The following is a 27,239-nucleotide window of genomic DNA, read 5'->3' as shown; positions in this document are numbered from 1 at the left end:
TTAAAAGACACTCGCCTGAACAGGGACTTGAACCCTGGACCCTCAGATTAAAAGTCTGATACTCTACCGACTGAGCTATTCAGGTTCTGAGCACTGAAGTTGCCATATTGGAAACTGCTCGAAATATATAAAACATGACAATTTGCTGTGCAATTACAAAAAATGTGGAAAAATATATGCGTTACTGCAATCATGAACTTAAAGACTTGGCTTGTAGGGTCTCTTGATGAAATATATTTTAGTTTCCTCTGTGTTTAAGATGTAAATCCTTAGATTTGTTAAGTATCACCTTACTTCAATAATCACATTCAATTATTTTTGTCAAAGAGGTTTGATTTATTACTTGTCTAATTTAATCACTGTGTGCCTATCAAAGAAGGATGGATTTGAGTTCCTGATTAAATAAAGTCTTTAGACCTGACATGTAGCGATACTACTTTGTGATGATTATATTACTAGATGCCAATAATGTGTGCCTATTGAAGAGTGATAAAGTCCATTCTTAATATTCTAAAGAATCTTTCCAATCTGTACACCTTCCCATTGAATAATGAACATAATCAGCATCAACAATTAAAAGATGGATGCCTGCAGGAATGGATGATTTTAAACTCTGCAAAATTGTCCATTTCACAAACAAAAACACCATTGTTTAAAAGACACTCGCCTGAACAGGGACTTGAACCCTGGACCCTCAGATTAAAAGTCTGATGCTCTACCGACTGAGCTATACAGGCTCTGAGCGCTGAAGTTGCCATATTGGAAACTGCTCGAAATATATAAAACATGACAATTTGCTGTGCAATTACAAAAAATGTGGAAAAATATATGTGTTACTGCAATCATGAACTGAAAGACTTGGCTTGTAGGGTCTCTTGATGAAATATATTTTAGTTTCCTCTGTGTTTAAGATGTAAATCCTTAGATTCGTTAAGTATCACCTTACTTCAATAATCACATTCAATTATTTTTGTCAAAGAGGTTTGATTTATTACTTGTCTAATTTAATCACTGTGTGCCTATCAAAGAAGGATGGATTTGAGTTCCTGATGAAATAAAGTCTTTAGAACTGACATGTAACGATACTACTTTGTGATGATTATATTACTAGATGCCAATAATGTGTGCCTGTTGAAGATTGATAAAGTCCATTCTTAATATTCTACAGAATCTCTCCAATCTATACACCTTCCCATTGAATAATGAACATAATCAGCATCAAAAATTAAAAGACGGCTGCCTGCAGGAATGGAAAATTTTAAACTCTGCAAAATTGGCCATTTCACAAACAAAAACACCATTGTTTAAAAGATACTCGCCTGAACAGGGACTTGAACCCTCGACCCTCAGATTAAAAGTCTGATGCTTTACCGACTGAGTTATCCAGGCTCTGAGTGCTGAAGTTGCCATATTGGAAACTGCTCGAAATATATAAAACATGACAATTTGCTGTGCAATTACAAAAAATGTGGAAAGATATATGTGTTACTGCAATCATGAACTGAAAGACTTGGCTTGTAGGGTATCTTGATGAAATATATTTTAGTTTCCTCTGTGTTTAAGATGTAAATCCTTAGATTCGTTAAGTATCACCTTACTTCAATAATCACATTCAATTATTTTTGTCAAAGAGGTTTGATTTATTACTTGTCTAATTTAATCACTGTGTGCCTATCAAAGAAGGATGGAATTGAGTTCCTGATGAAATAAAGTCTTTAGAACTAAAATGTAGCGATACTACTTTGTGATGATTATATTACTAGATGCCAATAATGTGTGCCTATTGAAGAGTGATAAAGTCCATTCTTACTATTCTACAGAATCTTTCCAATCTATTCACCTTCCCATTGAATAATGAACATAATCAGCATCAACAATTAAAAGATAGCTGCCTGCATGAATGGATAATTTTAAACTCTGCAAAATTGTCCATTTCACAAACAAAAACACCATTCTTTAAAAGACACTCGCCTGAACAGGGACTTGAACCCTGGACCCTCAGATTAAAAGTCTGATGCTCTACCGACTGAGCTATCCAGGCTCTGAGCACTGAAGTTGCCATATTGGAAACTGCTCGAAATATATAAAACATGACAATTTGCTGTGCAATTACAAAAAATGTGGAAAAATATATGTGTTACTGCAATCATGAACTGAAAGACTTGGCTTGTAGGGTATCTTGATGAAATATATTTTAGTTTAATCTGTGTTTAAGATGTAAATCCTTAGATTCGTTAAGTATCACCATACTTCAATAATCACATTCAATTATTTTTGTCAAAGAGGTTTGATTTATTACTTGTCTAATTTAATCACCGTGTGCCTATCAAAGAAGGATGGATTTGAGTTTCTGATGAAATAAAGTCTTTAGAACTGACATGTAGAGATACTACTTTGTGATGATTATATTACTAGATGCCAATAATGTGTGCCTATTGAAGAGTGATAAAATCCATTCTTAATATTCTACAGAATCTTTCCAATCTATTCACCTTACCATTGAATATAGAACATAATCAGCATCAACAATTAAAAGATGGCTGCCTGCAGGAATGGATAATTTTAAACTCTGCAAAATTGTCCATTTCACAAACAAAAACACCATTGTTTAAAAGACACTCGCCTGAACAGGGACTTGAACCCTGGACCCTCAGATTAAAAGTCTGATACTCTACCGACTGAGCTATCCATGTTCTGAGCACTGAAGTTGCCATATTGGAAACTGCTCGAAATATATAAAACATGACAATTTGCTGTGCAATTACAAAAAATGTGGAAAAATATATGTGTTACTGCAATCATGAACTGAAAGACTTGGCTTGTAGGGTCTCTTGATGAAATATATTTTAGTTTCCTCTGTGTTTAAGATGTAAATCCTTAGATTTGTTAAGTATCACCTTACTTCAATAATCACATTCAATTATTTTTGTCAAAGAGGTTTGATTTATTACTTGTCTAATTTAATCACTGTGTGCCTATCAAAGAAGGATGGATTTGAGTTCCTGATGAAATAAAGTCTTTAGAACTGACATGTAGCGATACTACTTTGTGATGATTATATTACTAGATGCCAATAATGTGTGCCTATTGAAGATTGATAAAGTCCATTCTTAATATTCTACAGAATCTTTCCAATCTATACACCTTCCCATTGAATAATAAACATAATCAGCATCAACAATTAAAAGATGGCTGCCTGCAGGAATGGATAATTTTAAACTCTGCAAAATTGGCCATTTCACAAACAAAAACACCATTGTTTAAAAGACACTCGCCTGAACAGGGACTTGAACCCTGGACCCTCAGATTAAAAGTCTGATGCTCTACCGACTGAGCTATCCAGGCTCTGAGCGCTGACGTTGCCATATTGGAAACTGCTCGAAATATATAAAACATGACAATTTGCTGTGCAATTACAAAAAATTGGAAAAATATATGTGTTACTGCAATCATGAACTGAAAGACTTGGCTTGTAGGGTATCTTGATGAAATATATTTTAGTTTCCTCTGTGTTTAAGATGTAAATCCTTAGATTCGTTAAGTATCACCTTACTTCAATAATCACATTCAATAATTTTTGTCAAAGAGGTTTGATTTATTACTTGTCTAATTTAATCACTGTGTGCCTATCAAAGAAGGATGGAATTGAGTTCCTGATGAAATAAAGTCTTTAGAACTGACATGTAGCGATACTACTTTGTGATGATTATATTACTAGATGCCAATAATGTGTGCCTATTGAAGAGTGATAAAGTCCATTCTTAATATTCTACAGAATCTTTCCAATCTATTCACCTTCCCATTGAATAATGAACATAATCAGCATCAAAAATTAAAAGACGGCTGCCTGCAGGAATGGAAAATTTTAAACTCTGCAAAATTGGCCATTTCACAAACAAAAACACCATTGTTTAAAAGATACTCGCCTGAACAGGGACTTGAACCCTCGACCCTCAGATTAAAAGTCTGATGCTTTACCGACTGAGTTATCCAGGCTCTGAGTGCTGAAATTGCCATATTGGAAACTGCTCGAAATATATAAAACATGACAATTTGCTGTGCAATTACAAAAAATGTGGAAAGATATATGTGTTACTGCAATCATGAACTGAAAGACTTGGCTTGTAGGGTATCTTGATGAAATATATTTTAGTTTCCTCTGTGTTTAAGATGTAAATCCTTAGATTCGTTAAGTATCACCTTACTTCAATAATCACATTCAATTATTTTTGTCAAAGAGGTTTGATTTATTACTTGTCTAATTTAATCACTGTGTGCCTATCAAAGAAGGATGGAATTGAGTTCCTGATGAAATAAAGTCTTTAGAACTAAAATGTAGCGATACTACTTTGTGATGATTATATTACTAGATGCCAATAATGTGTGCCTATTGAAGAGTGATAAAGTCCATTCTTACTATTCTACAGAATCTTTCCAATCTATTCACCTTCCCATTGAATAATGAACATAATCAGCATCAACAATTAAAAGATGGCTGCCTGCATGAATGGATAATTTTAAACTCTGCAAAATTGTCCATTTCACAAACAAAAACACCATTCTTTAAAAGACACTCGCCTGAACAGGGACTTGAACCCTGGACCCTCAGATTAAAAGTCTGATGCTCTACCGACTGAGCTATCCAGGCTCTGAGCACTGAAGTTGCCATATTGGAAACTGCTCGAAATATATAAAACATGACAATTTGCTGTGCAATTACAAAAAATGTGGAAAAATATATGTGTTACTGCAATCATGAACTGAAAGACTTGGCTTGTAGGGTATCTTGATGAAATATATTTTAGTTTAATCTGTGTTTAAGATGTAAATCCTTAGATTCGTTAAGTATCACCATACTTCAATAATCACATTCAATTATTTTTGTCAAAGAGGTTTGATTTATTACTTGTCTAATTTAATCACCGTGTGCCTATCAAAGAAGGATGGATTTGAGTTTCTGATGAAATAAAGTCTTTAGAACTGACATGTAGCGATACTACTTTGTGATGATTATATTACTAGATGCCAATAATGTGTGCCTATTGAAGAGTGATAAAATCCATTCTTAATATTCTACAGAATCTTTCCAATCTATTCACCTTACCATTGAATATAGAACATAATCAGCATCAACAATTAAAAGATGGCTGCCTGCAGGAATGGATAATTTTAAACTCTGCAAAATTGTCCATTTCACAAACAAAAACACCATTGTTTAAAAGACACTCGCCTGAACAGGGACTTGAACCCTGGACCCTCAGATGAAAAGTCTGATGCTCTACCGACTGAGCTATCCAGGCTCTGAGCGCTGAAGTTGCCATATTGGAAACTGCTCGAAATATATAAAACATGACAATTTGCTGTGCAATTACAAAAAATTTGGAAAAATATATGTGTTACTGCAATCATGAACTGAAAGACTTGGCTTGTAGGGTATCTTGATGAAATATATTTTAGTTTCCTCTGTGTTTAAGATGTAAATCCTTAGATTCGGTAAGTATCACCATACTTCAATAATCACATTCAATTATTTTTGTCAAAGAGGTTTGATTTATTACTTGTCTAATTTAATCACTGTGTGCCTATCAAAGAAGGATGGATTTGAGTTCCTGATGAAACAAAGTCTTTAGAACTGACATGTAGTGATACTACTTTGTGATGACTATATTACTAGATGCCAATAATGTGTGCCTATTGAAGAGTGATAAAGTCCATTCTTAATATTCTAAAGAATCTCTCCAACCTATACACCTTCCCATTGAATAATGAACATAATCAGCATCAACAATTAAAAGATGGCTGCCTGCAGGAATGGATGATTTTAAACTCTGCAAAATTGTCCATTTCACAAACAAAAACACCATTGTTAAAAAGACACTTGCCTGAACAGGGACTTGAACCCTGGACCCTCAGATTAAAAGTCTGATGCTCTACCGACTGAGCTATCCAGGCTCTGAGCACTGAAGTTGCCATATTGGAAACTGCTCGAAATATATAAAACATGACAATTTGCTGTGCAATTACAAAAAATGTGGAAAAATATATGTGTTACTGCAATCATGAACTGAAAGACTTGGCTTGTAGGGTCTCTTGATTAAATATATTTTAGTTTCCTCTGTGTTTAAGATGTAAATCCTTAGATTCGTTAAGTATCACCTTACTTCAATAATCACATTCAATTATTTTTGTCAAAGAGGTTTGATTTATTACTTGTCTAATTTAATCACTGTGTGCCTATCAAAGAAGGATGGATTTGAGTTCCTGATGAAACAAAGTCTTTAGAACTGACATGTAGTGATACTACTTTGTGATGACTATATTACTAGATGCCAATAATGTGTGCCTATTGAAGATTGATAAAGTCCATTCTTAATATTCTACAGAATCTCTCCAATCTATACGCCTTCCCATTGAATAATGAACATAATCAGCATCAAAAATTAAAAGACGGCTGCCTGCAGGAATGGAAAATTTTAAACTCTGCAAAATTGGCCATTTCACAAACAAAAACACCATTGTTTAAAAGATACTCGCCTGAACAGGGACTTGAACCCTCGACCCTCAGATTAAAAGTCTGATGCTTTACCGACTGAGTTATCCAGGCTCTGAGTGCTGAAGTTGCCATATTGGAAACTGCTCGAAATATATAAAACATGACAATTTGCTGTGCAATTACAAAAAATGTGGAAAGATATATGTGTTACTGCAATCATGAACTGAAAGACTTGGCTTGTAGGGTATCTTGATGAAATATATTTTAGTTTCCTCTGTGTTTAAGATGTAAATCCTTAGATTCGTTAAGTATCACCTTACTTCAATAATCACATTCAATTATTTTTGTCAAAGAGGTTTGATTTATTACTTGTCTAATTTAATCACTGTGTGCCTATCAAAGAAGGATGGAATTGAGTTCCTGATGAAATAAAGTCTTTAGAACTAAAATGTAGCGATACTACTTTGTGATGATTATATTACTAGATGCCAATAATGTGTGCCTATTGAAGAGTGATAAAGTCCATTCTTACTATTCTACAGAATCTTTCCAATCTATTCACCTTCCCATTGAATAATGAACATAATCAGCATCAACAATTAAAAGATAGCTGCCTGCATGAATGGATAATTTTAAACTCTGCAAAATTGTCCATTTCACAAACAAAAACACCATTCTTTAAAAGACACTCGCCTGAACAGGGACTTGAACCCTGGACCCTCAGATTAAAAGTCTGATGCTCTACCGACTGAGCTATCCAGGCTCTGAGCACTGAAGTTGCCATATTGGAAACTGCTCGAAATATATAAAACATGACAATTTGCTGTGCAATTACAAAAAATGTGGAAAAATATATGTGTTACTGCAATCATGAACTGAAAGACTTGGCTTGTAGGGTATCTTGATGAAATATATTTTAGTTTAATCTGTGTTTAAGATGTAAATCCTTAGATTCGTTAAGTATCACCATACTTCAATAATCACATTCAATTATTTTTGTCAAAGAGGTTTGATTTATTACTTGTCTAATTTAATCACCGTGTGCCTATCAAAGAAGGATGGATTTGAGTTTCTGATGAAATAAAGTCTTTAGAACTGACATGTAGAGATACTACTTTGTGATGATTATATTACTAGATGCCAATAATGTGTGCCTATTGAAGAGTGATAAAATCCATTCTTAATATTCTACAGAATCTTTCCAATCTATTCACCTTACCATTGAATATAGAACATAATCAGCATCAACAATTAAAAGATGGCTGCCTGCAGGAATGGATAATTTTAAACTCTGCAAAATTGTCCATTTCACAAACAAAAACACCATTGTTTAAAAGACACTCGCCTGAACAGGGACTTGAACCCTGGACCCTCAGATTAAAAGTCTGATACTCTACCGACTGAGCTATCCATGTTCTGAGCACTGAAGTTGCCATATTGGAAACTGCTCGAAATATATAAAACATGACAATTTGCTGTGCAATTACAAAAAATGTGGAAAAATATATGTGTTACTGCAATCATGAACTGAAAGACTTGGCTTGTAGGGTCTCTTGATGAAATATATTTTAGTTTCCTCTGTGTTTAAGATGTAAATCCTTAGATTTGTTAAGTATCACCTTACTTCAATAATCACATTCAATTATTTTTGTCAAAGAGGTTTGATTTATTACTTGTCTAATTTAATCACTGTGTGCCTATCAAAGAAGGATGGATTTGAGTTCCTGATGAAATAAAGTCTTTAGAACTGACATGTAGCGATACTACTTTGTGATGATTATATTACTAGATGCCAATAATGTGTGCCTATTGAAGATTGATAAAGTCCATTCTTAATATTCTACAGAATCTTTCCAATCTATACACCTTCCCATTGAATAATAAACATAATCAGCATCAACAATTAAAAGATGGCTGCCTGCAGGAATGGATAATTTTAAACTCTGCAAAATTGGCCATTTCACAAACAAAAACACCATTGTTTAAAAGACACTCGCCTGAACAGGGACTTGAACCCTGGACCCTCAGATTAAAAGTCTGATGCTCTACCGACTGAGCTATCCAGGCTCTGAGCGCTGACGTTGCCATATTGGAAACTGCTCGAAATATATAAAACATGACAATTTGCTGTGCAATTACAAAAAATTGGAAAAATATATGTGTTACTGCAATCATGAACTGAAAGACTTGGCTTGTAGGGTATCTTGATGAAATATATTTTAGTTTCCTCTGTGTTTAAGATGTAAATCCTTAGATTCGTTAAGTATCACCTTACTTCAATAATCACATTCAATAATTTTTGTCAAAGAGGTTTGATTTATTACTTGTCTAATTTAATCACTGTGTGCCTATCAAAGAAGGATGGAATTGAGTTCCTGATGAAATAAAGTCTTTAGAACTGACATGTAGCGATACTACTTTGTGATGATTATATTACTAGATGCCAATAATGTGTGCCTATTGAAGAGTGATAAAGTCCATTCTTAATATTCTACAGAATCTTTCCAATCTATTCACCTTCCCATTGAATAATGAACATAATCAGCATCAAAAATTAAAAGACGGCTGCCTGCAGGAATGGAAAATTTTAAACTCTGCAAAATTGGCCATTTCACAAACAAAAACACCATTGTTTAAAAGATACTCGCCTGAACAGGGACTTGAACCCTCGACCCTCAGATTAAAAGTCTGATGCTTTACCGACTGAGTTATCCAGGCTCTGAGTGCTGAAATTGCCATATTGGAAACTGCTCGAAATATATAAAACATGACAATTTGCTGTGCAATTACAAAAAATGTGGAAAGATATATGTGTTACTGCAATCATGAACTGAAAGACTTGGCTTGTAGGGTATCTTGATGAAATATATTTTAGTTTCCTCTGTGTTTAAGATGTAAATCCTTAGATTCGTTAAGTATCACCTTACTTCAATAATCACATTCAATTATTTTTGTCAAAGAGGTTTGATTTATTACTTGTCTAATTTAATCACTGTGTGCCTATCAAAGAAGGATGGAATTGAGTTCCTGATGAAATAAAGTCTTTAGAACTAAAATGTAGCGATACTACTTTGTGATGATTATATTACTAGATGCCAATAATGTGTGCCTATTGAAGAGTGATAAAGTCCATTCTTACTATTCTACAGAATCTTTCCAATCTATTCACCTTCCCATTGAATAATGAACATAATCAGCATCAACAATTAAAAGATGGCTGCCTGCATGAATGGATAATTTTAAACTCTGCAAAATTGTCCATTTCACAAACAAAAACACCATTCTTTAAAAGACACTCGCCTGAACAGGGACTTGAACCCTGGACCCTCAGATTAAAAGTCTGATGCTCTACCGACTGAGCTATCCAGGCTCTGAGCACTGAAGTTGCCATATTGGAAACTGCTCGAAATATATAAAACATGACAATTTGCTGTGCAATTACAAAAAATGTGGAAAAATATATGTGTTACTGCAATCATGAACTGAAAGACTTGGCTTGTAGGGTATCTTGATGAAATATATTTTAGTTTAATCTGTGTTTAAGATGTAAATCCTTAGATTCGTTAAGTATCACCATACTTCAATAATCACATTCAATTATTTTTGTCAAAGAGGTTTGATTTATTACTTGTCTAATTTAATCACCGTGTGCCTATCAAAGAAGGATGGATTTGAGTTTCTGATGAAATAAAGTCTTTAGAACTGACATGTAGCGATACTACTTTGTGATGATTATATTACTAGATGCCAATAATGTGTGCCTATTGAAGAGTGATAAAATCCATTCTTAATATTCTACAGAATCTTTCCAATCTATTCACCTTACCATTGAATATAGAACATAATCAGCATCAACAATTAAAAGATGGCTGCCTGCAGGAATGGATAATTTTAAACTCTGCAAAATTGTCCATTTCACAAACAAAAACACCATTGTTTAAAAGACACTCGCCTGAACAGGGACTTGAACCCTGGACCCTCAGATGAAAAGTCTGATGCTCTACCGACTGAGCTATCCAGGCTCTGAGCGCTGAGGTTGCCATATTGGAAACTGCTCGAAATATATAAAACATGACAATTTGCTGTGCAATTACAAAAAATTTGGAAAAATATATGTGTTACTGCAATCATGAACTGAAAGACTTGGCTTGTAGGGTATCTTGATGAAATATATTTTAGTTTCCTCTGTGTTTAAGATGTAAATCCTTAGATTCGGTAAGTATCACCATACTTCAATAATCACATTCAATTATTTTTGTCAAAGAGGTTTGATTTATTACTTGTCTAATTTAATCACTGTGTGCCTATCAAAGAAGGATGGATTTGAGTTCCTGATGAAACAAAGTCTTTAGAACTGACATGTAGTGATACTACTTTGTGATGACTATATTACTAGATGCCAATAATGTGTGCCTATTGAAGAGTGATAAAGTCCATTCTTAATATTCTAAAGAATCTCTCCAACCTATACACCTTCCCATTGAATAATGAACATAATCAGCATCAACAATTAAAAGATGGCTGCCTGCAGGAATGGATGATTTTAAACTCTGCAAAATTGTCCATTTCACAAACAAAAACACCATTGTTAAAAAGACACTCGCCTGAACAGGGACTTGAACCCTGGACCCTCAGATTAAAAGTCTGATGCTCTACCGACTGAGCTATCCAGGCTCTGAGCACTGAAGTTGCCATATTGGAAACTGCTCGAAATATATAAAACATGACAATTTGCTGTGCAATTACAAAAAATGTGGAAAAATATATGTGTTACTGCAATCATGAACTGAAAGACTTGGCTTGTAGGGTCTCTTGATGAAATATATTTTAGTTTCCTCTGTGTTTAAGATGTAAATCCTTAGATTCGTTAAGTATCACCTTACTTCAATAATCACATTCAATTATTTTTGTCAAAGAGGTTTGATTTATTACTTGTCTAATTTAATCACTGTGTGCCTATCAAAGAAGGATGGATTTGAGTTCCTGATGAAACAAAGTCTTTAGAACTGACATGTAGTGATACTACTTTGTGATGACTATATTACTAGATGCCAATAATGTGTGCCTATTGAAGATTGATAAAGTCCATTCTTAATATTCTACAGAATCTCTCCAATCTATACGCCTTCCCATTGAATAATGAACATAATCAGCATCAAAAATTAAAAGACGGCTGCCTGCAGGAATGGAAAATTTTAAACTCTGCAAAATTGGCCATTTCACAAACAAAAACACCATTGTTTAAAAGATACTCGCCTGAACAGGGACTTGAACCCTCGACCCTCAGATTAAAAGTCTGATGCTCTACCGACTGAGTTATCCAGGCTCTGAGTGCTGAAGTTGCCATATTGGAAACTGCTCGAAATATATAAAACATGACAATTTGCTGTGCAATTACAAAAAATGTGAAAAGATATATGTGTTACTGCAATCATGAACTGAAAGACTTGGCTTGTAGGGTATCTTGATGAAATATATTTTAGTTTCCTCTGTGTTTAAGATGTAAATCCTTAGATTCGTTAAGTATCACCTTACTTCAATAATCACATTCAATTATTTTTGTCAAAGAGGTTTGATTTATTACTTGTCTAATTTAATCACTGTGTGCCTATCAAAGAAGGATGGAATTGAGTTCCTGATGAAATAAAGTCTTTAGAACTAAAATGTAGCGATACTACTTTGTGATGATTATATTACTAGATGCCAATAATGTGTGCCTATTGAAGAGTGATAAAGTCCATTCTTACTATTCTACAGAATCTTTCCAATCTATTCACCTTCCCATTGAATAATGAACATAATCAGCATCAACAATTAAAAGATGGCTGCCTGCAGGAATGGATAATTTTAAACTCTGCAAAATTGTCCATTTCACAAACAACAACACCATTCTTTAAAAGACACTCGCCTGAACAGGGACTTGAACCCTGGACCCTCAGATTAAAAGTCTGATGCTCTACCGACTGAGCTATCCAGGCTCTGAGCACTGAAGTTGCCATATTGGAAACTGCTCGAAATATATAAAACATGACAATTTGCTGTGCAATTACAAAAAATGTGGAAAAATATATGTGTTACTGCAATCATGAACTGAAAGACTTGGCTTGTAGGGTATCTTGATGAAATATATTTTAGTTTCCTCTGTGTTTAAGATGTAAATCCTTAGATTCGTTAAGTATCACCATACTTCAATAATCACATTCAATTATTTTTGTCAAAGAGGTTTGATTTATTACTTGTCTAATTTAATCACTGTGTGCCTATCAAAGAAGGATGGATTTGAGTTCCAGATGAAATAAAGTCTTTAGAACTGACATGTAGCGATACTACTTTGTGATGATTATATTACTAGATGCCAATAATGTGTGCCTATTGAAGAGTGATAAAATCCATTCTTAATATTCTACAGAATCTTTCCAATCTATTCACCTTCCCATTGAATATAGAACATAATCAGCATCAACAATTAAAAGATGGCTGCCTGCAGGAATGGATAATTTTAAACTCTGCAAAATTGTCCATTTCACAAACAAAAACACCATTGTTTAAAAGACACTCGCCTGAACAGGGACTTGAACCCTGGACCCTCAGATTAAAAGTCTGATACTCTACCGACTGAGCTATTCAGGTTCTGAGCACTGAAGTTGCCATATTGGAAACTGCTCGAAATATATAAAACATGACAATTTGCTGTGCAATTACAAAAAATGTGGAAAAATATATGCGTTACTGCAATCATGAACTTAAAGACTTGGCTTGTAGGGTCTCTTGATGAAATATATTTTAGTTTCCTCTGTGTTTAAGATGTAAATCCTTAGATTTGTTAAGTATCACCTTACTTCAATAATCACATTCAATTATTTTTGTCAAAGAGGTTTGATTTATTACTTGTCTAATTTAATCACTGTGTGCCTATCAAAGAAGGATGGATTTGAGTTCCTGATTAAATAAAGTCTTTAGACCTGACATGTAGCGATACTACTTTGTGATGATTATATTACTAGATGCCAATAATGTGTGCCTATTGAAGAGTGATAAAGTCCATTCTTAATATTCTAAAGAATCTTTCCAATCTGTACACCTTCCCATTGAATAATGAACATAATCAGCATCAACAATTAAAAGATGGATGCCTGCAGGAATGGATGATTTTAAACTCTGCAAAATTGTCCATTTCACAAACAAAAACACCATTGTTTAAAAGACACTCGCCTGAACAGGGACTTGAACCCTGGACCCTCAGATTAAAAGTCTGATGCTCTACCGACTGAGCTATACAGGCTCTGAGCGCTGAAGTTGCCATATTGGAAACTGCTCGAAATATATAAAACATGACAATTTGCTGTGCAATTACAAAAAATGTGGAAAAATATATGTGTTACTGCAATCATGAACTGAAAGACTTGGCTTGTAGGGTCTCTTGATGAAATATATTTTAGTTTCCTCTGTGTTTAAGATGTAAATCCTTAGATTCGTTAAGTATCACCTTACTTCAATAATCACATTCAATTATTTTTGTCAAAGAGGTTTGATTTATTACTTGTCTAATTTAATCACTGTGTGCCTATCAAAGAAGGATGGATTTGAGTTCCTGATGAAATAAAGTCTTTAGAACTGACATGTAACGATACTACTTTGTGATGATTATATTACTAGATGCCAATAATGTGTGCCTGTTGAAGATTGATAAAGTCCATTCTTAATATTCTACAGAATCTCTCCAATCTATACACCTTCCCATTGAATAATGAACATAATCAGCATCAAAAATTAAAAGACGGCTGCCTGCAGGAATGGAAAATTTTAAACTCTGCAAAATTGGCCATTTCACAAACAAAAACACCATTGTTTAAAAGATACTCGCCTGAACAGGGACTTGAACCCTCGACCCTCAGATTAAAAGTCTGATGCTTTACCGACTGAGTTATCCAGGCTCTGAGTGCTGAAGTTGCCATATTGGAAACTGCTCGAAATATATAAAACATGACAATTTGCTGTGCAATTACAAAAAATGTGGAAAGATATATGTGTTACTGCAATCATGAACTGAAAGACTTGGCTTGTAGGGTATCTTGATGAAATATATTTTAGTTTCCTCTGTGTTTAAGATGTAAATCCTTAGATTCGTTAAGTATCACCTTACTTCAATAATCACATTCAATTATTTTTGTCAAAGAGGTTTGATTTATTACTTGTCTAATTTAATCACTGTGTGCCTATCAAAGAAGGATGGAATTGAGTTCCTGATGAAATAAAGTCTTTAGAACTAAAATGTAGCGATACTACTTTGTGATGATTATATTACTAGATGCCAATAATGTGTGCCTATTGAAGAGTGATAAAGTCCATTCTTACTATTCTACAGAATCTTTCCAATCTATTCACCTTCCCATTGAATAATGAACATAATCAGCATCAACAATTAAAAGATAGCTGCCTGCATGAATGGATAATTTTAAACTCTGCAAAATTGTCCATTTCACAAACAAAAACACCATTCTTTAAAAGACACTCGCCTGAACAGGGACTTGAACCCTGGACCCTCAGATTAAAAGTCTGATGCTCTACCGACTGAGCTATCCAGGCTCTGAGCACTGAAGTTGCCATATTGGAAACTGCTCGAAATATATAAAACATGACAATTTGCTGTGCAATTACAAAAAATGTGGAAAAATATATGTGTTACTGCAATCATGAACTGAAAGACTTGGCTTGTAGGGTATCTTGATGAAATATATTTTAGTTTAATCTGTGTTTAAGATGTAAATCCTTAGATTCGTTAAGTATCACCATACTTCAATAATCACATTCAATTATTTTTGTCAAAGAGGTTTGATTTATTACTTGTCTAATTTAATCACCGTGTGCCTATCAAAGAAGGATGGATTTGAGTTTCTGATGAAATAAAGTCTTTAGAACTGACATGTAGAGATACTACTTTGTGATGATTATATTACTAGATGCCAATAATGTGTGCCTATTGAAGAGTGATAAAATCCATTCTTAATATTCTACAGAATCTTTCCAATCTATTCACCTTACCATTGAATATAGAACATAATCAGCATCAACAATTAAAAGATGGCTGCCTGCAGGAATGGATAATTTTAAACTCTGCAAAATTGTCCATTTCACAAACAAAAACACCATTGTTTAAAAGACACTCGCCTGAACAGGGACTTGAACCCTGGACCCTCAGATTAAAAGTCTGATACTCTACCGACTGAGCTATCCATGTTCTGAGCACTGAAGTTGCCATATTGGAAACTGCTCGAAATATATAAAACATGACAATTTGCTGTGCAATTACAAAAAATGTGGAAAAATATATGTGTTACTGCAATCATGAACTGAAAGACTTGGCTTGTAGGGTCTCTTGATGAAATATATTTTAGTTTCCTCTGTGTTTAAGATGTAAATCCTTAGATTTGTTAAGTATCACCTTACTTCAATAATCACATTCAATTATTTTTGTCAAAGAGGTTTGATTTATTACTTGTCTAATTTAATCACTGTGTGCCTATCAAAGAAGGATGGATTTGAGTTCCTGATGAAATAAAGTCTTTAGAACTGACATGTAGCGATACTACTTTGTGATGATTATATTACTAGATGCCAATAATGTGTGCCTATTGAAGATTGATAAAGTCCATTCTTAATATTCTACAGAATCTTTCCAATCTATACACCTTCCCATTGAATAATAAACATAATCAGCATCAACAATTAAAAGATGGCTGCCTGCAGGAATGGATAATTTTAAACTCTGCAAAATTGGCCATTTCACAAACAAAAACACCATTGTTTAAAAGACACTCGCCTGAACAGGGACTTGAACCCTGGACCCTCAGATTAAAAGTCTGATGCTCTACCGACTGAGCTATCCAGGCTCTGAGCGCTGACGTTGCCATATTGGAAACTGCTCGAAATATATAAAACATGACAATTTGCTGTGCAATTACAAAAAATTGGAAAAATATATGTGTTACTGCAATCATGAACTGAAAGACTTGGCTTGTAGGGTATCTTGATGAAATATATTTTAGTTTCCTCTGTGTTTAAGATGTAAATCCTTAGATTCGTTAAGTATCACCTTACTTCAATAATCACATTCAATAATTTTTGTCAAAGAGGTTTGATTTATTACTTGTCTAATTTAATCACTGTGTGCCTATCAAAGAAGGATGGAATTGAGTTCCTGATGAAATAAAGTCTTTAGAACTGACATGTAGCGATACTACTTTGTGATGATTATATTACTAGATGCCAATAATGTGTGCCTATTGAAGAGTGATAAAGTCCATTCTTAATATTCTACAGAATCTTTCCAATCTATTCACCTTCCCGTTGAATAATGAACATAATAAGCATCAACAATTAAAAGATGGCTGCCTGCAGGAATGGATAATTTTAAACTCTGCAAAATTGTCCATTTCACAAACAAAAACACCATTGTTTAAAAGACACTCGCCTGAATAGGGACTTGAACCCTGGACCCTCAGATTAAAAGTCTGATGCTCTACCGACTGAGCTATCCAGGCTCTGAGCACTGAAGTTTCCATATTGGAAACTGCTCGAAATATATAAAACATGACAATTTGCTGTGCAATTACAAAAAATGTGGAAAAATATATGTGTTACTGCAATCATGAACTGAAAGACTTGGCTTGTAGGGTCTCTTGATGAAATATATTTTAGTTTCCTCTGTGTTTAAGATGTAAATCCTTAGATTCGTTAAGTATCACCTTACTTCAATAATCACATTCAATTATTTTTGTCAAATAGGTTTGATTTATTACTTGTCTAATTTAATCACTGTGTGCCTATCAAAGAAGGATGGATTTGAGTTCCTGATGAAATAAAGTCTTTAGAACTGACATGTAGCGATACTACTTTGTGATGATTATATTACTAGATGCCAATAATGTGTGCCTATTGAAGAGTGATAAAGTCCATTCTTAATATTCTACAGAATCTTTCCAATCTATTCACCTTCCCATTGAATAATGAACATAATCAGCATAAACAATTAAAAGATGGCTGCCTGCAGGAATGGATAATTTTAAACTCTGCAAAATTGTCCATTTCACAAACAAAAACACCATTGTTTGAAAGACACTCACCTGAACAGGGACTTGAACCCTGGACCCTCAGATTAAAAGTCTGATGCTCTACCGACTGAGCTATCCAGGTTCTGAGCACTGAAGTTGTCATATTGGAAACTGCTCGAAATATATAAAACATGACAATTTGCTGTGCAATTACAAAAAATGTGGAAAAATATATGTGTTACTGCAATCATGAACTGAAAGACTTGCCTTGTAGGGTCTCTTGATGAAATATATTTTAGTTTCCTCTGTGTTTAAGATGTAAATCCTTAGATTCGTTAAGTATCACCTTACTTCAATAATCACATTCAATTATTTTTGTCAAATAGGTTTGATTTATTACTTGTCTAATTTAATCACTGTGTGCCTATCAAAGAAGGATGGATTTGAGTTCCTGATGAAATAAAGTCTTTAGAACTGACATGTAGCGATACTACTTTGTGATGATTATATTACTAGATGCCAATAATGTGTGCCTATTGAAGAGTGATAAAGTCCATTCTTAATATTCTACAGAATCTTTCCAATCTATTCACCTTCCCATTGAATAATGAACATAATCAGCATAAACAATTAAAAGATGGCTGCCTGCAGGAATGGATAATTTTAAACTCTGCAAAATTGTCCATTTTACAAACAAAAACACCATTATTTGAAAGACACTCACCTGAACAGGGACTTGAACCCTGGACCCTCAGGTTAAAAGTCTGATGCTCTACCGACTGAGCTATCCAGGCTCTGAGCACTGAAGTTGTCATATTGGAAACTGCTCGAAATATATAAAACATGACAATTTGCTGTGCAATTACAAAATATGTGGAAAAATATATGTGTTACTGCAATCATGAACTGAAAGACTTGGCTTGTAGGGTCTCTTGATGAAATATATTTTAGTTTCCTCTGTGTTTAAGATGTAAATCCTTAGATTCGTTAAGTATCACCTTACTTCAATAATCACATTCAATTATTTTTGTCAAATAGGTTTGATTTATTACTTGTCTAATTTAATCACTGTGTGCCTATCAAAGAAGGATGGATTTGAGTTCCTGATGAAATAAAGTCTTTAGAACTGACATGTAGCGATACTACTTTGTAATGATTATATTACTAGATGCCAATAATGTGTGCCTATTGAAGAGTGATAAACTCCATTCTTAATATTCTACAGAATCTTTCCAATCTATACACCTTCCCATTGAATAATGAACATAATCAGCATCAACAATTAAAAGATGGCTGCCTGCAGGAATGGATGATTTTAAACTCTGCAAAATTGTCCATTTCACAAACAAAAACACCATTGTTTAAAAGAAACTCGCCTGAACAGGGACTTGAACCCTGGACCCTCAGATTAAAAGTCTGATGCTCTACCGACTGAGCTATCCAGGCTCTGAGTGCTGAAGTTGCCATATTGGAAACTGCTCGAAATATATAAAACATGACAATTTGCTGTGCAATTACAAAAAATGTGGAAAAATATATGTGTTACTGCAATCATGAACTGAAAGACTTGGCTTGTAGGGTATCTTGATGAAATATATTTTAGTTTCCTCTGTGTTTAAGATGTAAATCCTTAGATTCGGTAAGTATCACCATACTTCAATAATCACATTCAATTATTTTTGTCAAAGAGGTTTGATTTATTACTTGTCTAATTTAATCACTGTGTGCCTATCAAAGAAGGATGGATTTGAGTTCCTGATGAAACAAAGTCTTTAGAACTGACATGTAGTGATACTACTTTGTGATGACTATATTACTAGATGCCAATAATGTGTGCCTATTGAAGAGTGATAAAGTCTATTCTTAATATTCTAAAGAATCTCTCCAACCTATACACCTTCCCATTGAATAATGAACATAATCAGCATCAACAATTAAAAGATGGCTGCCTGCAGGAATGGATGATTTTAAACTCTGCAAAATTGTCCATTTCACAAACAAAAACACCATTGTTAAAAAGACACTCACCTGAACAGGGACTTGAACCCTGGACCCTCAGATTAAAAGTCTGATGCTCTACCGACTGAGCTATCCAGGCGCTGAGCACTGAAGTTGCCATATTGGAAACTGCTCAAAATATATAAAACATGACAATTTGCTGTGCAATTACAAAAAATGTGGAAAAATATATGTGTTACTGCAATCATGAACTGAAAGACTTGGCTTGTAGGGTATCTTGATGAAATATATTTTAGTTTCCTCTGTGTTTAAGATGTAAATCCTTAGATTCGTTAAGTATCACCTTACTTCAATACTCACATTCAATTATTTTTGTCAAAGAGGTTTGATTTATTACTTGTCTAATTTAATCACTGTGTGCCTATCAAAGAAGGATGGATTTGAGTTCCTGATGAAACAAAGTCTTTAGAACTGACATGTAGTGATACTACTTTGTGATGACTATATTACTAGATGCCAATAATGTGTGCCTATTGAAGAGTGATAAAGTCCATTCTTAATATTCTAAAGAATCTCTCCAACCTATACACCTTCCCATTGAATAATGAACATAATCAGCATCAACAATTAAAAGATGGCTGCCTGCAGGAATGGATGATTTTAAACTCTGCAAAATTGTCCATTTCACAAACAAAAACACCATTGTTTAAAAGACACTCGCCTGAACAGGGACTTGAACCCTGGACCCTCAGATTAAAAGTCTGATGCTCTTCCGACTGAGCTATCCAGGCTCTGAGCGCTGAAGTTGCCATATTGGAAACTGCTCGAAATATATAAAACATGACAATTTGCTGTGCAATTACAAAAAATGTGGAAAAATATATGTGTTACTGCAATCATGAACTGAAAGACTTGGCTTGTAGGGTCTCTTGATGAAATATATTTTAGTTTCCTCTGTGTTTAAGATGTAAATCCTTAGATTCGTTAAGTATCACCTTACTTCAATAATCACATTCAATTATTTTTGTCAAAGAGGTTTGATTTATTACTTGTCTAATTTAATCACTGTGTGCCTATCAAAGAAGGATGGATTTGAGTTCCTGATGAAATAAAGTCTTTAGAACTGACAAGTAACGATACTACTTTGTGATGATTATATTACTAGATGCCAATAATGTGTGCCTATTGAAGATTGATAAAGTCCATTCTTAATATTCTACAGAATCTCTCCAATCTGTACACCTTCCCATTGAATAATGAACATAATCAGCATCAAAAATTAAAAGACGGCTGCCTGCAGGAATGGAGAATTTTAAACTCTGCAAAATTGGCCATTTCACAAACAAAAACACCATTGTTTAAAAGATACTCGCCTGAACAGGGACTTGAACCCTCGACCCTCAGATTAAAAGTCTGATGCTTTACCGACTGAGTTATCCAGGCTCTGAGTGCTGAAGTTGCCATATTGGAAACTGCTCGAAATATATAAAACATGACAATTTGCTGTGCAATTACAAAAAATGTGGAAAGATATATGTGTTACTGCAATCATGAACTGAAAGACTTGGCTTGTAGGGTATCTTGATGAAATATATTTTAGTTTCCTCTGTGTTTAAGATGTAAATCCTTAGATTCGTTAAGTATCACCTTACTTCAATAATCACATTCAATTATTTTTGTCAAAGAGGTTTGATTTATTACTTGTCTAATTTAATCACTGTGTGCCTATCAAAGAAGGATGGAATTGAGTTCCTGATGAAATAAAGTCTTTAGAACTAAAATGTAGCGATACTACTTTGTGATGATTATATTACTAGATGCCAATAATGTGTGCCTATTGAAGAGTGATAAAGTCCATTCTTACTATTCTACAGAATCTTTCCAATCTATTCACCTTCCCATTGAATAATGAACATAATCAGCATCAACAATTAAAAGATGGCTGCCTGCAGGAATGGATAATTTTAAACTCTGCAAAATTGTCCATTTCACAAACAAAAACACCATTCTTTAAAAGACACTCGCCTGAACAGGGACTTGAACCCTGGACCCTCAGATTAAAAGTCTGATGCTCTACCGACTGAGCTATCCAGGCTCTGAGCACTGAAGTTGCCATATTGGAAACTGCTCGAAATATATAAAACATGACAATTTGCTGTGCAATTACAAAAAATGTGGAAAAATATATGTGTTACTGCAATCATGAACTGAAAGACTTGGCTTGTAGGGTCTCTTGATGAAATATATTTTAGTTTCCTCTGTGTTTAAGATGTAAATCCTTAGATTTGTTAAGTATCACCTTACTTCAATAATCACATTCAATTATTTTTGTCAAAGAGGTTTGATTTATTACTTGTCTAATTTAATCACTGTGTGCCTATTAAAGAAGGATGGATTTGAGTTCCTGATGAAATAAAGTCTTTAGAACTGACATGTAGCGATACTACTTTGTGATGATTATATTACTAGATGCCAATAATGTGTGCCTATTGAAGATTGATAAAGTCCATTCTTAATATTCTACAGAATCTTTCCAATCTATACACCTTCCCATTGAATAATGAACATAATCAGCATCAACAATTAATAGATGGCTGCCTGCAGGAATGGATAATTTTAAACTCTGCAAAATTGGCCATTTCACAAACAAAAACACCATTGTTTAAAAGACACTCACCTGAACAGGGACTTGAACCCTGGACCCTCAGATTAAAAGTCTGATGCTCTACCGACTGAGTTATCCAGGCTCTGAGCGCTGACGTTGCCATATTGGAAACTGCTTGAAATATATAAAACATGACAATTTGCTGTGCAATTACAAAAAAATTGGAAAAATATATGTGTTACTGCAATCATGAACTGAAAGACTTGGCTTGTAGGGTATCTTGCTGAAATATATTTTAGTTTCCTCTGTGTTTAAGATGTAAATCCTTAGATTTGTTAAGTATCACCTTACTTCAATAATCACATTCAATTATTTTTGTCAAAGAGGTTTGATTTATTACTTGTCTAATTTAATCACTGTGTGCCTATCAAAGAAGGATGGAATTGAGTTCCTGATGAAATAAAGTCTTTAGAACTGACATGTAGCGATACTACTTTGTGATGATTATATTACTAGATGCCAATAATGTGTGCCTATTGAAGAGTGATAAAGTCCATTCTTAATATTCTACAGAATCTTTCCAATCTATTCACCTTCCCATTGAATAATGAACATAATCAGCATCAACAATTAAAAGATGGCTGCCTGCAGGAATGGATAATTTTAAACTCTGCAAAATTGTCCATTTCACAAACAAAAACACCATTGTTTAAAAGACACTCGCCTGAATAGGGACTTGAACCCTGGACCCTCAGATTAAAAGTCTGATGCTCTACCGACTGAGCTATCCAGGCTCTGAGCACTGAAATTTCCATATTGGAAACTGCTCGAAATATATAAAACATGACAATTTGCTGTGCAATTACAAAAAATGTGGAAAAATATATGTGTTACTGCAATCATGAACTGAAAGACTTGGCTTGTAGTGTCTCTTGATGAAATATATTTTAGTTTCCTCTGTGTTTAAGATGTAAATCCTTAGATTCGTTAAGTATCACCTTACTTCAATAATCACATTCAATTATTTTTGTCAAATAGGTTTGATTTATTACTTGTCTAATTTAATCACTGTGTGCCTATCAAAGAAGGATGGATTTGAGTTCCTGATTAAATAAAGTCTTTAGAACTGACATGTAGCGATACTACTTTGTGATGATTATATTACTAGATGCCAATAATGTGTGCCTATTGAAGAGTGATAAAGTCCATTCTTAATATTCTACAGAATCTTTCCAATCTATTCACCTTCCCATTGAATAATGAACATAATCAGCATAAACAATTAAAAGATGGCTGCCTGCAGGAATGGATAATTTTAAACTCTGCAAAATTGTCCATTTCACAAACAAAAACACCATTGTTTGAAAGACACTCGCCTGAACAGGGACTTGAACCCTGGACCCTCAGATTAAAAGTCTGATACTCTACCGACTGAGCTATCCAGGTTCTGAGCACTGAAGTTGCCATATTGGAAACTGCTCGAAATATATAAAACATGACAATTTGCTGTGCAATTACAAAAAATGTGGAAAAATATATGTGTTACTGCAATCATGAACTGAAAGACTTGGCTTGTAGGGTCTCTTGATGAAATATATTTTAGTTTCCTCTGTGTTTAAGATGTAAATCCTTAGATTTGTTAAGTATCACCTTACTTCAATAATCACACTCAATTATTTTTGTCAAAGAGGTTTGATTTATTACTTGTCTAATTTAATCACTGTGTGCCTATCAAAGAAGGATGGATTTGAGTTCCTGATGAAATAAAGTCTTTAGAACTGACATGTAGCGATACTACTTTGTGATGATTATATTACTAGATGCCAATAATGTGTGCCTATTGAAGATTGATAAAGTCCATTCTTAATATTCTACAGAATCTTTCCAATCTATACACCTTCCCATTGAATAATGAACATAATCAGCATCAACAATTAAAAGATGGCTGCCTGCAGGAATGGATAATTTTAAACTCTGCAAAATAGGCCATTTCACAAACAAAAACACCATTGTTTAAAAGACACTCGCCTGAACAGGGACTTGAACCCTGGACCCTCAGATTAAAAGTCTGATGCTCTACCGACTGAGTAATCCAGGCTCTGAGCGCTGACGTTGCCATATTGGAAACTGCTCGAAATATATAAAACATGACAATTTGCTGTGCAATTACAAAAAATGTGGAAAAATATATGTGTTACTGCAATCATGAACTGAAAGACTCGGCTTGTAGGGTCTCTTGATGAAATATATTTTAGTTTCCTCTGTGTTTAAGATGTAAATCCTTAGATTCGTTAAGTATCACCTTACTTCAATAATCACATTCAATTATTTTTGTCAAATAGGTTTGATTTATTACTTGTCTAATTTAATCACTGTGTGCCTATCAAAGAAGGATGGATTTGAGTTCCTGATGAAATAAAGTCTTTAGAACTGACATGTAGCGATACTACTTTGTGATGATTATATTACTAGATGCCAATAATGTGTGCCTATTGAAGAGTGATAAAGTCCATTCTTAATATTCTACAGAATCTTTCCAATCTATTCACCTTCCCATTGAATAATGAACATAATCAGCATAAACAATTAAAAGATGGCTGCCTGCAGGAATGGATAATTTTAAACTCTGCAAAATTGTCCATTTCACAAACAAAAACACCATTGTTTGAAAGACACTCACCTGAACAGGGACTTGAACCCTGGACCCTCAGATTAAAAGTCTGATGCTATACCGACTGAGCTATCCAGGCTCTGAGCACTGAAGTTGTCATATTGGAAACTGCTCGAAATATATAAAACATGACAATTTGCTGTGCAATTACAAAAAATGTGGAAAAATATATGTGTTACTGCAATCATGAACTGAAAGACTTGGCTTGTAGGGTCTCTTGATGAAATATATTTTAGTTTCCTCTGTGTTTAAGATGTAAATCCTTAGATTCGTTAAGTATCACCTTACTTCAATAATCACATTCAATTATTTTTGTCAAAGAGGTTTGATTTATTACTTGTCTAATTTAATCACTGTGTGCCTATCAAAGAAGGATGGATTTGAGTTCCTGATGAAATAAAGTCTTTAGAACTGACATGTAGCGATACTACTTTGTGATGATTATATTACTAGATGCCAATAATGTGTGCCTATTGAAGAGTGATAAAGTCCATTCTTAATATTCTACAGAATCTTTCCAATCTATTCACCTTCCCATTGAATAATGAACATAATCAGCATAAACAATTAAAAGATGGCTGCCTGCAGGAATGGATAATTTTAAACTCTGCAAAATTGTCCATTTCACAAACAAAAACACCATTGTTTGAAAGACACTCACCTGAACAGGGACTTGAACCCTGGACCCTCAGATTAAAAGTCTGATGCTCTACCGACTGAGCTATCCAGGCTCTGAGCACTGAAGTTGTCATATTGGAAACTGCTCGAAATATATAAAACATGACAATTTGCTGTGCAATTACAAAAAATGTGGAAAAATATATGTGTTACTGCAATCATGAACTGAAAGACTTGGCTTGTAGGGTATCTTGATGAAATATATTTTAGTTTAATCTGTGTTTAAGATGTAAATCCTTAGATTCGTTAAGTATCACCATACTTCAATAATCACATTCAATTATTTTTGTCAAAGAGGTTTGATTTATTACTTGTCTAATTTAATCACTGTGTGCCTATCAAAGAAGGATGGATTTGAGTTTCTGATGAAATAAAGTCTTTAGAACTGACATGTAGCGATACTACTTTGTGATGATTATATTACTAGATGCCAATAATGTGTGCCTATTGAAGAGTGATAAAATCCATTCTTAATATTCTACAGAATCTTTCCAATCTATTCACCTTACCATTGAATATAGAACATAATCAGCATCAACAATTAAAAGATGGCTGCCTGCAGGAATGGATAATTTTAAACTCTGCAAAATTGTCCATTTCACAAACAAAAACACCATTGTTTGAAAGACACTCGCCTGAACAGGGACTTGAACCCTGGACCCTCAGATTAAAAGTCTGATACTCTACCGACTGAGCTATCCAGGTTCTGAGCACTGAAGTTGCCATATTGGAAACTGCTCGAAATATATAAAACATGACAATTTGCTGTGCAATTACAAAAAATGTGGAAAAATATATGTGTTACTGCAATCATGAACTGAAAGACTTGGCTTGTAGGGTCTCTTGATGAAATATATTTTAGTTTCCTCTGTGTTTAAGATGTAAATCCTTAGATTTGTTAAGTATCACCTTACTTCAATAATCACATTCAATTATTTTTGTCAAAGAGGTTTGATTTATTACTTGTCTAATTTAATCACTGTGTGCCTATCAAAGAAGGATGGATTTGAGTTCCTGATGAAATAAAGTCTTTAGAACTGACATGTAGCGATACTACTTTGTGATGATTATATTACTAGATGCCAATAATGTGTGCCTATTGAAGATTGATAAAGTCCATTCTTAATATTCTACAGAATCTTTCCAATCTATACACCTTCCCATTGAATAATGAACATAATCAGCATCAACAATTAAAAGATGGCTGCCTGCAGGAATGGATAATTTTAAACTCTGCAAAATTGTCCATTTCACAAACAAAAACACCATTGTTTAAAAGACACTCACCTGAACAGGGACTTGAACCCTGGACCCTTAGATTAAAAGTCTGATGCTCTACCGACTGAGTTATCCAGGCTCTGAGCGCTGACGTTGCCATATTGGAAACTGCTTGAAATATATAAAACATGACAATTTGCTGTGCAATTACAAAAAAATTGGAAAAATATATGTGTTACTGCAATCATGAACTGAAAGACTTGGCTTGTAGGGTATCTTGATGAAATATATTTTAGTTTCCTCTGTGTTTAAGATGTAAATCCTTAGATTCGTTAAGTATCACCTTACTTCAATAATCACATTCAATTATTTTTGTCAAAGAGGTTTGATTTATTACTTGTCTAATTTAATCACTGTGTGCCTATCAAAGAAGGATGGAATTGAGTTCCTGATGAAATAAAGTCTTTAGAACTGACATGTAGCGATACTACTTTGTGATGATTATATTACTAGATGCCAATAATGTGTGCCTATTGAAGAGTGATAAAGTCCATTCTTAATATT

At 34.0% G+C, this 27,239-nt stretch overlaps 30 non-coding genes across 30 annotated transcripts; all 30 read right to left on the bottom strand.

Moving 5' to 3' along the window:
• Window positions 1-12: 12 nt before the first annotated feature.
• Window positions 13-85, bottom strand: TRNAK-UUU (transfer RNA lysine (anticodon UUU)). The gene has a single exon. It is a non-coding gene; the product is annotated as a tRNA-Lys (tRNA).
• Window positions 86-664: 579 nt separating this feature from the next.
• On the bottom strand, window positions 665-737 carry TRNAK-UUU (transfer RNA lysine (anticodon UUU)). Its single transcript has one exon. It is a non-coding gene; the product is annotated as a tRNA-Lys (tRNA).
• Window positions 738-1,968: 1,231 nt separating this feature from the next.
• TRNAK-UUU (transfer RNA lysine (anticodon UUU)) lies at window positions 1,969-2,041 on the bottom strand. Its single transcript has one exon. It is a non-coding gene; the product is annotated as a tRNA-Lys (tRNA).
• Window positions 2,042-3,272: 1,231 nt separating this feature from the next.
• Window positions 3,273-3,345, bottom strand: TRNAK-UUU (transfer RNA lysine (anticodon UUU)). The gene has a single exon. It is a non-coding gene; the product is annotated as a tRNA-Lys (tRNA).
• A 1,230-nt stretch (window positions 3,346-4,575) lies between these two features.
• Window positions 4,576-4,648, bottom strand: TRNAK-UUU (transfer RNA lysine (anticodon UUU)). The gene has a single exon. It is a non-coding gene; the product is annotated as a tRNA-Lys (tRNA).
• Window positions 4,649-5,227: 579 nt separating this feature from the next.
• On the bottom strand, window positions 5,228-5,300 carry TRNAK-UUU (transfer RNA lysine (anticodon UUU)). Its single transcript has one exon. It is a non-coding gene; the product is annotated as a tRNA-Lys (tRNA).
• Window positions 5,301-5,879: 579 nt separating this feature from the next.
• On the bottom strand, window positions 5,880-5,952 carry TRNAK-UUU (transfer RNA lysine (anticodon UUU)). Its single transcript has one exon. It is a non-coding gene; the product is annotated as a tRNA-Lys (tRNA).
• A 1,231-nt stretch (window positions 5,953-7,183) lies between these two features.
• Window positions 7,184-7,256, bottom strand: TRNAK-UUU (transfer RNA lysine (anticodon UUU)). Its single transcript has one exon. It is a non-coding gene; the product is annotated as a tRNA-Lys (tRNA).
• Window positions 7,257-8,487: 1,231 nt separating this feature from the next.
• Window positions 8,488-8,560, bottom strand: TRNAK-UUU (transfer RNA lysine (anticodon UUU)). Its single transcript has one exon. It is a non-coding gene; the product is annotated as a tRNA-Lys (tRNA).
• A 1,230-nt stretch (window positions 8,561-9,790) lies between these two features.
• Window positions 9,791-9,863, bottom strand: TRNAK-UUU (transfer RNA lysine (anticodon UUU)). Its single transcript has one exon. It is a non-coding gene; the product is annotated as a tRNA-Lys (tRNA).
• A 579-nt stretch (window positions 9,864-10,442) lies between these two features.
• TRNAK-UUU (transfer RNA lysine (anticodon UUU)) lies at window positions 10,443-10,515 on the bottom strand. The gene has a single exon. It is a non-coding gene; the product is annotated as a tRNA-Lys (tRNA).
• A 579-nt stretch (window positions 10,516-11,094) lies between these two features.
• On the bottom strand, window positions 11,095-11,167 carry TRNAK-UUU (transfer RNA lysine (anticodon UUU)). The gene has a single exon. It is a non-coding gene; the product is annotated as a tRNA-Lys (tRNA).
• Window positions 11,168-12,398: 1,231 nt separating this feature from the next.
• TRNAK-UUU (transfer RNA lysine (anticodon UUU)) lies at window positions 12,399-12,471 on the bottom strand. The gene has a single exon. It is a non-coding gene; the product is annotated as a tRNA-Lys (tRNA).
• A 579-nt stretch (window positions 12,472-13,050) lies between these two features.
• On the bottom strand, window positions 13,051-13,123 carry TRNAK-UUU (transfer RNA lysine (anticodon UUU)). The gene has a single exon. It is a non-coding gene; the product is annotated as a tRNA-Lys (tRNA).
• Window positions 13,124-13,702: 579 nt separating this feature from the next.
• On the bottom strand, window positions 13,703-13,775 carry TRNAK-UUU (transfer RNA lysine (anticodon UUU)). Its single transcript has one exon. It is a non-coding gene; the product is annotated as a tRNA-Lys (tRNA).
• Window positions 13,776-15,006: 1,231 nt separating this feature from the next.
• TRNAK-UUU (transfer RNA lysine (anticodon UUU)) lies at window positions 15,007-15,079 on the bottom strand. Its single transcript has one exon. It is a non-coding gene; the product is annotated as a tRNA-Lys (tRNA).
• Window positions 15,080-16,310: 1,231 nt separating this feature from the next.
• Window positions 16,311-16,383, bottom strand: TRNAK-UUU (transfer RNA lysine (anticodon UUU)). The gene has a single exon. It is a non-coding gene; the product is annotated as a tRNA-Lys (tRNA).
• A 578-nt stretch (window positions 16,384-16,961) lies between these two features.
• Window positions 16,962-17,034, bottom strand: TRNAK-UUU (transfer RNA lysine (anticodon UUU)). The gene has a single exon. It is a non-coding gene; the product is annotated as a tRNA-Lys (tRNA).
• A 579-nt stretch (window positions 17,035-17,613) lies between these two features.
• TRNAK-UUU (transfer RNA lysine (anticodon UUU)) lies at window positions 17,614-17,686 on the bottom strand. The gene has a single exon. It is a non-coding gene; the product is annotated as a tRNA-Lys (tRNA).
• A 579-nt stretch (window positions 17,687-18,265) lies between these two features.
• TRNAK-UUU (transfer RNA lysine (anticodon UUU)) lies at window positions 18,266-18,338 on the bottom strand. The gene has a single exon. It is a non-coding gene; the product is annotated as a tRNA-Lys (tRNA).
• A 579-nt stretch (window positions 18,339-18,917) lies between these two features.
• Window positions 18,918-18,990, bottom strand: TRNAK-UUU (transfer RNA lysine (anticodon UUU)). The gene has a single exon. It is a non-coding gene; the product is annotated as a tRNA-Lys (tRNA).
• A 579-nt stretch (window positions 18,991-19,569) lies between these two features.
• On the bottom strand, window positions 19,570-19,642 carry TRNAK-UUU (transfer RNA lysine (anticodon UUU)). The gene has a single exon. It is a non-coding gene; the product is annotated as a tRNA-Lys (tRNA).
• Window positions 19,643-20,221: 579 nt separating this feature from the next.
• On the bottom strand, window positions 20,222-20,294 carry TRNAK-UUU (transfer RNA lysine (anticodon UUU)). The gene has a single exon. It is a non-coding gene; the product is annotated as a tRNA-Lys (tRNA).
• A 1,231-nt stretch (window positions 20,295-21,525) lies between these two features.
• TRNAK-UUU (transfer RNA lysine (anticodon UUU)) lies at window positions 21,526-21,598 on the bottom strand. The gene has a single exon. It is a non-coding gene; the product is annotated as a tRNA-Lys (tRNA).
• Window positions 21,599-22,177: 579 nt separating this feature from the next.
• Window positions 22,178-22,250, bottom strand: TRNAK-UUU (transfer RNA lysine (anticodon UUU)). The gene has a single exon. It is a non-coding gene; the product is annotated as a tRNA-Lys (tRNA).
• Window positions 22,251-22,829: 579 nt separating this feature from the next.
• TRNAK-UUU (transfer RNA lysine (anticodon UUU)) lies at window positions 22,830-22,902 on the bottom strand. Its single transcript has one exon. It is a non-coding gene; the product is annotated as a tRNA-Lys (tRNA).
• A 579-nt stretch (window positions 22,903-23,481) lies between these two features.
• TRNAK-UUU (transfer RNA lysine (anticodon UUU)) lies at window positions 23,482-23,554 on the bottom strand. Its single transcript has one exon. It is a non-coding gene; the product is annotated as a tRNA-Lys (tRNA).
• Window positions 23,555-24,785: 1,231 nt separating this feature from the next.
• Window positions 24,786-24,858, bottom strand: TRNAK-UUU (transfer RNA lysine (anticodon UUU)). Its single transcript has one exon. It is a non-coding gene; the product is annotated as a tRNA-Lys (tRNA).
• Window positions 24,859-25,437: 579 nt separating this feature from the next.
• On the bottom strand, window positions 25,438-25,510 carry TRNAK-UUU (transfer RNA lysine (anticodon UUU)). Its single transcript has one exon. It is a non-coding gene; the product is annotated as a tRNA-Lys (tRNA).
• A 579-nt stretch (window positions 25,511-26,089) lies between these two features.
• TRNAK-UUU (transfer RNA lysine (anticodon UUU)) lies at window positions 26,090-26,162 on the bottom strand. The gene has a single exon. It is a non-coding gene; the product is annotated as a tRNA-Lys (tRNA).
• Window positions 26,163-27,239: the final 1,077 nt, after the last annotated feature.

The sequence above is a fragment of the Pseudophryne corroboree genome, chromosome 1, assembly GCF_028390025.1.
Source record: "Pseudophryne corroboree isolate aPseCor3 chromosome 1, aPseCor3.hap2, whole genome shotgun sequence".
NCBI classification, from domain to species: Eukaryota; Metazoa; Chordata; class Amphibia; order Anura; family Myobatrachidae; genus Pseudophryne; species Pseudophryne corroboree.
Note: the sequence above shows the minus strand (reverse complement) of the source record. Positions and strands in the feature narration are given on the sequence as shown.